The sequence below is a fragment of the Cataglyphis hispanica genome, chromosome 2 (assembly GCF_021464435.1).
Source record: "Cataglyphis hispanica isolate Lineage 1 chromosome 2, ULB_Chis1_1.0, whole genome shotgun sequence".
Classification (NCBI taxonomy): domain Eukaryota; kingdom Metazoa; phylum Arthropoda; class Insecta; order Hymenoptera; family Formicidae; genus Cataglyphis; species Cataglyphis hispanica.
This window is the reverse complement of record NC_065955.1, coordinates 6,653,372-6,668,161: the sequence shown is the minus strand read 5'-3', so window position 1 is coordinate 6,668,161 and position 14,790 is coordinate 6,653,372. Positions and strand designations below refer to the sequence as shown.

The window sequence follows — 14,790 nt, the reverse complement described above, 5'->3', positions numbered from 1 at the left end:
GAGAAAAGAAGAAAGAGACACCTGTTGCGATTACATAACTCCTTAGGTGAATCGGACTAGCCTGCGACGGCTTTACCAATAATAAAGACGTCCGCCTGTCATGATGCACGTGTGTCATTCAAGGGAGGAAGCGCGTGCGCGCGCTTTCTACTCGCCCCGTCGTGACGACTTCCGACTCGCAGAGGCTTTAATTATTACGGTCGAGAGAGTCACGAAACCCGGATTTATTTGACGCCCGGTCACGAGTTAACAAAAGGGACATTAAAGAGACGCATCACGCCACGCTACTCCACACTTAACTTCTCGACGTGATTCGCCATTACGTCATCGTGCTCATACGTTATACCTGCGTACGGTAGGCCGCACATATGTCGCATTTGCACGTCCGAATGACGTGTGAGCGAGCGCCCACCTCTTGCACGACTATATTTCGCTTGGTGCACTCTCGCATTGCCACCACGCCGATTTATAGGAAAGAAGGCGAAAATAACTCGGTTTTGTATTTAACAGCTGCGCTGTGTTTTGCATCTTTACGAATTATTTCCCGTTTATCTTGCTTCAAAAAAAAAGCAACATGCGAATTATGAGAAAAAAATTGCGTATACACAAATTCTGTTGTTTTTAGAAAAAAGAGGCAGATGGTTGTGTCTATAATCGAAATCGATGTATATTATAATTAAGTGTTTGTTAATTACGAGTTTATCGTTCCTACCAATTAACATAAAAAAATTGATATTGAGAATAAAAATACTGGCATATATTAGCATAAACTAGCACCTCCACTTCTGGAAAACTTATACTTAATCAAAAAAGGAAAAAAGAAAAAAATCACGGAATTGATCGCTGAAAGATACTGCAAATTGATTTCACAAAAATATTAAATTTTGATATATTTTGAAAAACACGAAATATTATAGCTATATAACAATAAAGTAGTTAACAATATCAGCTTGATATCAAAAATTTCAATTACTGATACTGAGATATTATTCGAATTATTATTCGAAAAATAAATTTCAGAAATAATCGAAAAACACTCCGACCTATAACAACAAACTATGTTATACTATTACTTGCTTCTTTGCTTTTATTACACTGTTTCCCAAATTATTTGCGAGAGACATACCAATGCATGATTGCTCTATCGTTATATTCGATGCCTTTTTTTTTTATTTTACTCCACTCTTGTGTATCCTTCATTCACACGACATTCGTGAAAATAAATAATTAAAAAATCGATGATCGCACCCCACTTGAAATACACATTATTTTATATTATAGCAAAAGAAAAATTACGATTACATAACGCTATAATTCGCTTGGCATTGGAATTCGCGAAAATCGAAAATTAATATGATAATTCACAAAACGCCTCGCGGCGCTACCTTTCCAAACGAGTCTCGCCGTGCGACTGACTATAATAAGCTCATCGAATGTAAACAATAGCGTGCTATAGGCAAAATTTTTAACAAGCGCTATTCGCAAGATTCGTAATAAGCGTTATGTAAAAATCACGCAATGAATAAAAAATAATGATTACTCTTTTCGAGCAATTAATGATTGTTAGGCGAGTCTTTTTTTTCGCGATTATATCTTAATTAATAATACACTTGCGTACTATCGTGTACTAACACGCAGATGTTTTCAATATTTTCGAATTTTTAATTATTAACAAAATAATGCAAATAGAAAATTGATTGACTCAATAAATTAATAAATATAATTAACTTTATTCTAATATATGTTATCGCATGTTATAAATTTGATGCTTATTCATCGATTTGTAGAAATGCATATTTTATATTATGATTTTATATGATTTGTGGAAATGCATATTTTATATTATTTATTTAAACGAAATCAATCGCGTGAATTCCTAGTCGCAAAAGAAATAAAATAAATTTCGCATCAAGTATTATGTAAAGTGCTACGTAATTGCCATATTCCGATGATTAATGCGCGCACGATCGTAATTAACCGTGTTTTTTCGAATGAATGTTGTATGAATGTCACGAAAAAAACAGCAAGATATAAAAAAAAGAAGCAAACGACAACGTGACAGTCAAAGTATGAGTAATTTAAAACTGTTAATCTATTGTAAATATTTTTTTGTAAAATTAATTGCTCGCTTATATCTTCACATTAGTGATTTATTTTACATCGTTGTATAACATGCATATAAAATATTTCAAATCTTGCTAATAAATTTTGACGTGATATATTTTAAAAGCAATTACTTCAATAAAAGAAACCTTTTAAATGCTAAAGTTAAAAAAACAATTAATATTTTAATACGCTTTATTCTTATATGGCAAGCATAATCACACGTTCGATAAGTTTTCTTAGATTAAACAATAAACGATAAATTGATAAATCTTGAAAACAAATAATTTAAATATTTTAATATCAAAAAATGAAAGGAGAGTAAGTAATTTTCCATGTTAATAATAATGTTTATGAAATCTATAAGAATTTAATTTATTAATAGTGCCATCCAAAGTTAATTTTTTACATTAGAAATGTCAGATTAAGGGAGGTTGTGATTTTTAATTGTTGGCATATTGTAGCAATAAAGGTTTAATGATGAACAAGACAAGTCATTGTGATAAAGTACTTTTCTATTAATAACGGCATAATCAAACAAGTCTTTGTAAAAGACGTAACTGATACACGAAACAAACATAAGTCGATAAGAAGCTAAAAATAACACTATTTGAGACATATATAGCGTTCAATGCCGTCACCTTCATTCGTCCGTTTCGGCTAAATTATTTCCAAATGATTAAGTAAGACATTTATCGTGTAAATTAAACGAGAGAGTCATAAAACTTGCAAATTCGCCAACGTCAAAATTATTTGTCATGTAGTTTATTTATTTTTTTCGACGGTATTAATTGTAGACTAAAATTATTATTTTTCCATAATAGTAATTATAATTACTTCGTATAAGCGTAAACAAATGCAGGTTGTATTTATATAATCTTTACTTTTAATAAATTCAATTTCTAATTTACAAAAATCAATGATTTTGAGTTTGTAGTTATTTATAATAACAATATTTTTCGTTCGTAGTCAAAACTACAAAAAAAAAGTACAGATATTTTTTTTAAATATTTGTTATCCAACTTTAAGATAAAAAAATCGTTGATATATTTTGATTCAGAATCGTTTGTAGTTGAATCGTTCACACAAGAGTTATATTAAAAATAATTTAACAACACAACTTTGTCATTTTTAAAGATATATCGAATCTGCCATGTTTTTTTAAAATTAAAATAAAAAAAAAAAACACAGAAAGTAATTTTCAGCACGTCATTTCAGAAAAAAATGTAAGCAATAATAATAAGATCCAACAAGTTTTCAACTCATTTTTCAAAATTTCAAAAAGAAATTAAAATTCAGGAATCTTTTTACATTTTTTAATCCTATTAATAATATAATCATCTAAATTCTATCTATATTTTAATTGTTAAAATAACATATGTGTGACATTAAATTAAATAATATGGAAAACAATTTCTCTAATATAGAGAACGATTGATTAAAAAACTTATTCTTTTGATAAATAATCCAAAGCATACGTCTCATATATTATCCACCGTTTCATTATCTCGTAGGCAACAAAATATTTTTGTCTTCTTTCACAATATTTGCTTCCGCTAAAACGAAATCGATATGGAAAATTAAATCGTGGAGAAGCTACGACAACGCGTCGAGCGTGCGTTTACGCAATCTAGGGTCAATACTCGCGGTGCATATAGTTTAGTTCAACAATGATAAATCTGCTCTTTCTTCCTGGAATTCTCTTCTGCTAGTGAATATGTCCAAATGTGTTCAATTGAAAACGTTGAGTCAATCCTGATTATATATAGCAATTGATATAAAGTATAAAGCATTCGATCACATCTCTTGAATTTTGGAACACGATTTTTGAAAAAGAAAAATAAAAAAATGAAAAAAGGAACACTCTATATAAATTGCAATAATAATAATATACCTAATGGAAGAAAGAAATTTGTTTTTCCCATTCGTGTTTACATTTGTTGTTTGCGTTTAACGAGCATCGACAAAGTGTGCAATCTCGAAATACATTCGGTCCTCTAACGGTATGTTTTGTATACGTGATATGCATAAACATACGTGCTAATGTGGCGATGTGGATTGCGTTACAAGGCAGTAATTGTAGAACGATATATGTAGTACAAGAGATGCGCGCACGTGGATCTTGTTATTATCGCGAGTACTCTTCGCATCGCTGTGTTTTGCGCCGATATAATATCTCACGTTACTCTAAACGTCTGTAAACGTACACGGGTGTGGCAACATTTGGTCACCACGCAATATCTGGGTAATACCCATTTATCTTACCAGCATCCGCCGGTTACAATTATTCGCACGCATTAAATATTGGAGTCAACGATATGTATCCGAGATTCATCGAAGCGAATCCGTATTACATTACGTTTCTATTGTCCGCTTGTAAAAAATTGAGCAGATTTTCATAAAACTTGAAGAATTTTTTGAATTTTGATAAAATATACTTAAAAACAAATAAATAAATAAATGTGAGCATATGTAAATGAGTTATAAATAAGAATTATATTACAAATTTATTTTTTTCGTGCATGTAATTTTTTTTCATGCAAAAAAAACAATATACTGTAATGATATTTAAAAAATTGAAGAACTCTTATTTGAATATTTCAAGATTGATTAATACGAGATTATAAATATATTCTTATTATATGTATATATATTCTATTATGAAAAAATATATAAATATCTTTTAAAATATATTTTTCAATTGTGTATATCGATAATTTTTAAGTATTAAAAAAGAATTTGGAAAAAGTTAAAGTTATCATTTATTAATTTATTTGTTATAGCTATAATATTTTGGTAGATTTCATTATATCTCTAATTTATAAACAAAAACTCAAAAAAGTTCCTAAATAAAAAGTTCAAAAATTATTATCTTCGATAATTTACTTATGATTTGATCTTTAAGAATTGCACGATATAAGTGTGTATAAATTCATCTATTTTATTCTGTTATCACTTTATGAATCTTTTTTTTCTTTGTATATTAATAATATTTATACTTAATATTTATATATAATCTGTCTATTTGTCATCACATAACACGTTTTGATTTTTTTTTTATTTAACCTGATGCTAATTTCCACTGTCAGTGTCACGATAGTCTTACAATTGCTTTTCCGTATATTCAGAGTTGAAATCCAATGATCATAAAATTACACATATTGCGTACATATTAGCAAATAAATATACGGTGAAAATTACGTTTAGCCTAAGGGAATTTGCATATCCAGCTATCCAACATAAAGGCGTCGACACCGCATGTGAATAGCGCGAGATACTTATGACTTTGCTTCAACAGTTACTCACAGGTCACTTTAATTAGAGAGCTTTAGAGCAATATTAATATTAATATCTCGCCTTACATACCTACGGCATTAATTACTGATTCTGCGTTTTGTATTAATTTATCGTGTCGCTTAATAACACCTGCTCTACGTTACGTGTAACACTCGATTCCTCGATCATCTCACATCTAAATAATAATTTAACCACGTTAATTGCTCGATGTGTAACGTAATGTATTCACTGTTAACTCACTTTAATATTTTTTATCAAACCTGTAGTTTCATCATCATTATCTCATTAATGAAAAATATTGTCATGTTTAATTTTATTAAAAAGAAACTTTTGTGCGGGGTATTCTATTTTAACTTTCACATCGTAATGTCTCAAAACCTGTTTTAGAAGGAAATTTTTTAGATAAAAGTTATTTGATTCTGAAGGGAAAAAAATAAGAATATTAGTTAGACTTTGGATGACGTTGTGAATGTTATATCAAGGTCTAATAAAAACTAAAGCTAAAAAAACTCCGATGCTTTTTATAAGGATTCAATATATCAAAACTTAGTATACATTTTATGATACTATCACTTGAGAAAATGTTGCTTGAAGACACGCATATATAAAAGTAGTTATTTGTTATTTCTTTTACATATGTGCCTATCCTTTCGTCGGTTTTTTAATGAGCGCCTAATGATAGAAACAGTGTCAATGTACTTAACGGCTTATTGGAAGAAGCTATCAAAGGCGAAGAACATGGAGCGTCATAAAAAACACAGTCAATGAACGAACGTCGTTTGCAAGTGCAATGTACAATTAATCAATTATCGTACAAATATACATTTAAGCTCCTTTTTACGTGAGATGCCGATATATTTAAAAATACGTTTCGTGTAAGAGAAGAATTTAAATTTCTCTGTTTCTGTGTACTTTGCGTACACGATGCGGAGTGCATAAAAAGATTTAAGCAAAAAAATTACGTTACGAAAAAATAATAACAATAAATTCACCTTTAAATAAATTAATAATAAATTTTTATTCATTGTAAATAAATTAATAAATCTTTAATTAAAATAGAATTTTAATGATGTCGAAATAATATAGACCTCTGTATTTCGACAATTAATCAACAAACTTGAAGTCTCCGCGACTGTTTTTATCGACGATTTGGCAGATCAAATTCGACCTAGAATTTGTCTTCTCAGAAGATAGTTGGCGAATTTCCAATGGAAGCAACAACACCGCGCATGTTTTCTTAATCTTGCTTAGATATGCCGTAATTGAGAGTACATCGTGATCTACTTATGCAAACTTCGGAATATTCACACAAAATTTAAGCGCACGCACACGTTTGAATGTCGGCTCTCTTTCAAGGATTTGGCAGAATTCCATAACACTTCTGATACAACAACCAGAAATTATTCACTATGTCGCATCATAATTACGATGTTTACTTGATCATTCCGGTGATCTGTTATTACAAATAGACGATAAAACAAGTAAAATAAAGCGTTAGAAAATATTAGTGATTATTCAGTTTTAGTATACCTTTCATCAAAACACATATAAATTCAAATTACTTTTTTTGAATAATTATTTTATGTAATGTGCGCAAATAAAAAATGGCAAACAAACATATAAAAATAATGACAAGTGCAATTAAATGACATACAGAAATTTAATTTTTTTAAATGCTGAGAGATTAATTTCACGTAAGTATCATGTGTGTATTTCTTCGTTATGTATGTACAATCTCTGTAATTTGTCTCGTTGCTCTCAGACCTTTCAAGATGGCCGCACAAAATATATGTAGAATTATCATATGAAAACATGAGAGTGCATACGCGCAGTTGCACCGATCTGCATGTATATCTAAATGTTATTCGTTCTCTCTCTAGTGCGTGTTCAAAGCCTCTTTTGTAATGTATAAGTAATATAAAAGTAGTGATATTCTTTTTTCGCTCTGTATGATATTTTAGTTTATTGCCATGGATAGTTTGTACATAACACCGGCATGATAACACAGGCATCATTTTCTTACGTCAAGCGTAAGAAAATATTTTTATGCAATGCAACAAAAGTTGCAAAATGCAAAAAAAGTTGCATTTTAAGATTAAAAGTACAAATAATATTTTTCTACTTGATAATAGGAGAAATTTCTTCTTTATATATTTCTCTATATAAAATAGAGTATATTAATAAAATAATATTTTTAATTAAAATAAGTCAGAATCATACATTTATTTAATAAAAATAATGGTTTAAAAATTACGCAATATTTTAATTAATTATTTAATTATTTTATAATACATATAATAAAATAATATATTCTCAATAGATAAAAAATTTCAAAAAAGATTAATTATAAAAAAAAAAAAACATCTGCGTGTAATGTATCACATTAAAACGATATAAACTAGACTTGTAATTTGGAAAAAGTATCTTTTATCATGTACATATGTTGTGGCTCGATTTTATTAAACATAACTTTATTCTTAATTCTGTAAATTAAATATTTATTTACCAGATATATCTGATTCGATAATGCAAAACGTAGCTTATAATTAAACAGCATTTACATTACGCGCGACTTTTTTCATGGAATGTACGTATTTATTGCATCGTATGCAAAGAGGAGATGCACTATCATGATGCATCCAATTCGCCGAAGAGACGCGCAGAAATCGAGCGCGGGAGCTGGAGCGAACGGGCGTGTTTGTGGTTCCGTGACGGACGTGGATAGAGATAACACATTAAAATAGTACGCCGGCATATATGCGATAACATGTATTTATAATATCTGCTGTGAGAACGTCGTTTCTCGCGCGCTGATATTAAATAGCGCGTTCACATTAACTGTAACGACGCCGGACGGTGGCGCCCATTGTCGCCTCTAAGAAAGATACGACATAGTCTATCTGAATCAATTGAATTATCCTGTTATTATACGATTGGTTTTGTCATATGAAACATTTTATACAATGCAGTTATGATATATATAAATTATTTATGTATATTCTCATTATGTATGTTATCTCATTTATTTCTAGCAATTTATGAAGCATTGTTTTATATTCATTCTGTTTAACTAAAAAAGATTTATATTGATTATAAAGTGCGTATCGATCGAACTCTGATTCGAGTGACACATCGCTTTCGCGACACGTGTCATGGATGTGCATAATTGTATTTTTAGCGTTAAAGTTTTACGAATATACATTATATATGAATATGATCAGCATATCATGCGCGTTTCTATTCGTTTACACGAACAAAAATATGTACATTATAAGTATATGTTACACAAAAATATCTCGCGCTTAAAAAACTTTTCATTCTTTTATTAATATCTCATATTACTTTTGCCTTTAATCGCGAGAAATGACATTTGTCATTAATAAAATATTTTAAAACCTTGAAAATCAATGTAAGTCGTCCTAAAGTTATATTTATAAAAATAAAATTATCAAAATTATCATTAAGTTTCAATTTAAAAGTCAATAATAAAAAAAATATAATTCTGTGTGTGTATTTGTGTGTAACATTTGAATAAGATGCAAACCTTACCTAAACAACATTGTAGCGCAATTCAAGAAGAAGATGGTCGAAGTTTTGATGCTATGTTGCAAGCATAATGCTGCCAATCTATACTAGATCTATACTTCACAGTTTCAGCCTGGACGTCAAGCCACCTGGAAGATATAATAATGTATTAAGCACTCGATCAAAAAATAATTATAAAAACATTACGTGCGTTAACTGTCGGATATAAAGCATATATTATAAAACCGATTAAAGATGCAGCAAAAATATGCGGACAAAAAGTGATAATACGAAAGAGCTGTACATTTTTTACTGCATCACTGACGCAAAGTATATTAATAAGAAAACAAGCTTAAAATTGCGTATTTGTTATTTCTACATTTATAAATTGCATTGTATTCATTATGAAAAAATATACACAGAGAATAATTATATTTTCTGGTTTTTTTATTAAAAAAAAATATATACTAAAAAAAAACATATTATTAGAAATCTTTATAATCTCTTGTAAATAATTTTAGATATATTTATAATAGAAATATTATTCTACTAAAAATATACATTTTTATATATTAGTTGTATATGTCTTTATATTATTTTAACGAGAAAAAAATATTATTTTTACGCTTTGATGCACTGAAATTAACCAAACACATTGTCAATACTGAATAATATGAGCATGGCTTTGAGAAATGACGCAGAGGAAATTAATTCTACTGCGAGCACATCGATGCAGCTGCGAAAATCAACCTTAAAAAAATATGCGGTTGATATACCGCAGATTGTTACATCTACGACTGTGGCGATCGTCGCGATCCGTTATGATCGATAACCGAGGCACGAAGGGATTTTGCGGTCATGGTGCGCCCGAGACAGCATCGTAGAAGTAACGGATGCGTAATCTCGTGGACTCGATTTAAATGACCGGATTAAACACACCTGTTTGGCGCGTGTCATGTCTATCACCGACCACCACCGATATACCGTCTCGCCATAAATGTAATCACGTGCGTATTTGAGGCGACACTCACGGATTCCTAATCATCGGGCCACCGTCGAGCCGAATTAAGTCGGTACGGAACGAATTACACGGGCAATTTTAAAATTTACATTACACATAACTTGCATATATTAAAACATTCTTCAACAGAGCTTGTATGGTAGTAATCGCATTAAGTGTAACACGTGATAATATTTTTAATAATTTCTTTTTCAATAAGAATGTTAATACATATTTTTTGTTTTCAAATTATAATCAATTTAAATAAAAAAAAAAAAAAATATTTTGGCAGATTACAGTTCTAATCACTGAACAGAAATAGTATATATATATCATTCTTCAAGTAATTTTTTATTAATTAGATTTTCCTTCAATAAAAAATATTAAAAGATAAAATGCACACTGATTGTATTTGTGTGCATTTTTATTTAAAAAGAAATATTTGACGTGAAGTACCTGTTGAGATTAATTTATAAATAAATCTCTTTTATCCTGAGATAAATTATTTATAAATCATCGGAGATCGATCAAAGATTGTATTAGATAACGTCCAACTTAGTACAACTAGATATAAGAATTTAAATAATTAAATTTATGATGACAATATACAGAATGTAACGTTCAGTTTAGAGATAGACTCGATTGCACTATCAGTTTGAACAAAGCAAACCAAGCTCAACTTGATTCATTATCCGTTTAAATTATAATTACGTAGACAAAGAATTAAGAAAATTTAATTTTAAAAAGTTTAAAAAAAACAGAAAATAAAAAAGTTATCCCCAAGAGATATTAGGGCAAAATTGGTCTTTAGTATTAAAAATATTTCTCTTATGAAAACATTGTACAAGAGTAAAGAGTAAAATGGAAGAAATAAATACTTTATCTCAGCATTCGGGCAAAAGATTTATATACATGAACAAGTCGTATAATATAATATATAGTGTCCATTATACATGACATATTCTCCAAAAAAAATATTCCGATGTTTATCTTTGCAGCCATCAATTATGCAAAATACTGGACACAATCAATATAAAAAAAAATAATAAAATGTAAAAATTATTCAAAAAATATTCCATGATTAAATATTTCCTTCGTATATTCCTATTCCTATTGTATGTATGTAAAGCAAAAAATGTAAATTTAATAAAAATAATCAGAATAGAAGACTGAAGATGTCTATTTTTATATTTTATTTATAATGCTAATTGTAGCATCGATTAACATTTTAAAAAGCTTTGCAATTTTTACCCATTAATATTTCCTGATTCAATATACAGTGTATCCATCGTGCAGCTCGCGACAATGAGATGCGCATGAATCAACTTACATAAAAAGTTTTTATAAAATTTTTGAGTCACCGGGTAATATATATAATGATTTAAATCAGTATGACAAAAGCAAGCGTTATAGCAATTGTATAAGTTTCAATGGAAAAATAAAGAAATAAAAAATGACTTTACTCCAAAAGTTAGAGAAAAATTAAGACGAGATATATTTTGCGTTGTCAACCTGAAGGATCAATACAAGATTCGTGAAGAGAATCTGTTTCTTAATCGCGTGGGAGACGGCCACGTCAATCCAAGGTGCAGTGAGCACAAGGGATTTCAGTATTCTAGTACACACGGTGCATCGGATAAAAGAGAGAGGAAAAAAGGAAGAGTGGAGAGGAAGAGAGAAGGAAAAGAAAGACGCAAAACGAAATCCAGATATAGACTGGTTACAGGTAATAGTTTGGTAGGTGGTAGTGGTAGCGAGCGGTAGGACCGGTAGGTTTGGTTTACTTCGAGTTTGTGTTGCGGCCAGCCGGTTAGCCACTCTTCTTCTTCTTCTTCTTCTTCTTCTTCTTCTTCTTCTTCTTCTCTCCGCGACTCTCTTTTTCCTCATCTCTTTTTTCCCCTCGTATTGCTGTCGCAGCCACCACCGTCGTTTCCTTCCTTCTCACAACCGTCGCCGCCATCTCCTCCTCGTTCATGATTTCCTTCTACCCTTTTTTTTACGGTGCTTCCTTACTCCTTGTGGTGCTTATTTTAACGCCGATAGGGGAGATCCAACAAAGTGCATTCACGAAAGTAGCGCTTTGTCAGCACGTTTGCAAAGTATGTTTGCGCTGACATTGCTTCGTCTTTTCATTTTTATTTATTTATTTTTTTTTTTCATCTGATAGATGATGACGTTTTTCGAATTTATCAATCTTTTTGTGTTTATGACGCGATAAAAAACGATAAGAATGGACGACGCGATCTTTCTCGAAAGAGTCCCTTTGTTGGTACCGACGAGGCGTGTCTATGTCGACAGGCTACCATTAAGACGAGTAAATATAATTTTGTGCAATCTAGATGCAATGTAATTGAGCGAGCTTTTTTTCTCCGCAGGCTGCATGGACTGACGATATTACGATAATAATTTAATAATTAAATATATTCATAAAGTTTATTTAACGTTATAATTCCCGTACTCGACAGTCTATCAAACATAAACTTCATATTTATTAACATAAAGTTGTTACAATTTCATTTATTATTCGATTAAGCCATCCATTTGAAATTAATAACTAATTAAAGAATGTAAAAAATATAATTGTAGAGAATACATTTCTCTCTCTTTCTCTTCCTATCTGGAAAAAAGAATCATATATAACTCGTATGCCAGGAACGACCAATCGCTCGCGAATTCGAGAATAAAAGCGTTTACCACATTACTCGCGGAACTTGTCATCGCTCAATAACACGGACATACGTCAAGTAAAAGACAACGGAATGACACGTATCATTGGTATGCTCACGTAGATTGCCAACAATAGTTTCCCCATGAATGTCAATTGTGTTATACGCGGTCGTTTCGCCAAAGAGATATAAAGAGATTCTATATTCGCGTCGGAATCTCTATCATCAAAGATACATTATCCATTATTAAATTACGCGTCATTGCGTAATCGAATGTTTTTATAGGAGGCTGCTCGTATGCGAGTTATGTCCATAGAATGTGCGTCGAGTCTCAATCCCCGGAGTAGTGGTGGCTCGACCGATTTCGCAAGTGCTCGGATTCCGCTTGTCGCGCTGGCAGACATGCTGGCAGCGGCGGGCCTTCACGGTGTTAGTGCGTGTCGGATCGCATATGTGAAAGGCGAGCGCGCGTAAACGTGTGTGCATCAAGAGTAAGGTAGGTAGATAGGTGCATAGATAAATAGGTAGGTACGCGTATGCCACCGATCGCAGCGCGAAATCATGATACATCGGAGATGTCGAGTGCGTGCCAAAACTATCGCGCGATAGCATCCTGTGATTTCGTAATTTCTAATCTTTGTTTGCGCGTATTTCGATCTTAACACAGTATTATAAAGTTAAAGGGACTCTTCCCTGCTTATGTCAGTATCTTATTAAAGTCAAAGTTGGCCAATAAAGTCCAGTGAGTGGGAAAAAAAACATGGTAAATTCCGAACTTTATTTAATGAAATAAACTGGCAAAAATTATAAAAATCGCTAATAACAATAAAATATATTTATATAAATTCGTGCAAAAAGATATTTTTGCTTTAATTAATAAATCATATTAATTATAATATAAAAATAAAATCAATATAATAATAGTCTTTTTAAAATTAATATGTAAAATTTTTAAAATAAAAACTTTGGAAATATAAATGTTACTAAATTTTCTGTTTAATAAAAAAAATATAATAATTCAATATCTTTTAAGAAAAAAAAATTAATTTATTTGTTACGTCGAATTCTAATTTATTATTTTGTATTTTACTTTGAATAAAGCTCGAATTAACGAATATAGACAAAAAGATTTTCTATTTAACATTTTTAATAGGAAGGAAGAACTAGGTTTCTTTCCGAAAGCTACTGATTTTTATCATTTTTATCCAAACAATGTCGAATTTTGTGTAAATACTATCTTGAGCTTTTATCATCACTTTTCATTCTAAATTTCGCTAAAACGGCAAGACCGTAATAAGGGCTTTTATTTTCTGTACGCGCTGTCAAATGCATCGGTCGATGTTATCGCATGATCGGTCAAAGAAGCGTTTCGTAACGTTTCATCTCGATAAAAATTCGAGGCCGGTGCAACACGGCGAAGGGCCCGGGTCCGAGTAGCGCGAGCTCGCGAAGGCTCGTCCACCGCGCGGAAAACTGGTTCTAACGGAGTTTTATACCGAACGAAGGAACGAACGGTGGACCAGTTTTGCAGCCGTCAATGAAGCGCACTGTACGCGCGAATGCATCGCGTAAAGAAGAGGGGTCCGGGACGCGCAGCATCTGAGAGCGGAGTGCCAGTCATTGGCCGGCCGGCCAATCGCGTCACATATCGAGAGAAGACGACCGCCGATCATCAGTCGTCAGAGTGATTCGCCGTGTATAGTCTGTCATTAAATACATATATACAGGGTGTTTCTAAATAGGCGCAAAAAATTTTAGATGATCCTTTGTCGAAAATTAAGGGTAGTCTTTCATATAAACATATATTCCTATATCCTTCCCTGAGGAGTTATACTTTTTTCAAAAAAGATGAAAATTAGATTTTTTTTTAATTATAATTTTGTGTTGTTTTTGTTTCATTTTTTCCAACATTTATAAATTTTGTTTGCTTTTTTTATTCCAAAATTCAACTTCTCGCAACTCGAAACTTATGCCCTTTACGACGCTGTGCATAATAATGTATTTTTTTTTCTTGAAAACTATTGATTTTACGAAAAAAAATAAAATAATTAAAAAAGTTTCTAAATGAATTAAGCTTTCTAACACATATTTTTAGATTATCACATTCTAATGCGTTAAAAAGTTCTAATAAAAAATTGAATAGAGGTTGTTAGTTTCATCCCCTTATAACGATAATAAAATTAAATATTAATAAATATC

The 14,790-nt window shown here is 30.9% G+C and overlaps 1 protein-coding gene across 1 annotated transcript in view; it reads right to left on the bottom strand.

Annotated features, from left to right (window-relative positions):
• LOC126858944 (receptor-type guanylate cyclase Gyc76C-like) overlaps positions 1-14,790 on the bottom strand; it is a 68,462-nt gene that overhangs the window by 42,047 nt on the left and 11,625 nt on the right. Inside the window, exon 2 of the mRNA XM_050609689.1 lies at positions 8,950-9,074. The gene's annotated coding sequence lies outside the window, so the exon portion shown is untranslated. The remainder of the gene's footprint in view (positions 1-8,949; positions 9,075-14,790) is intronic.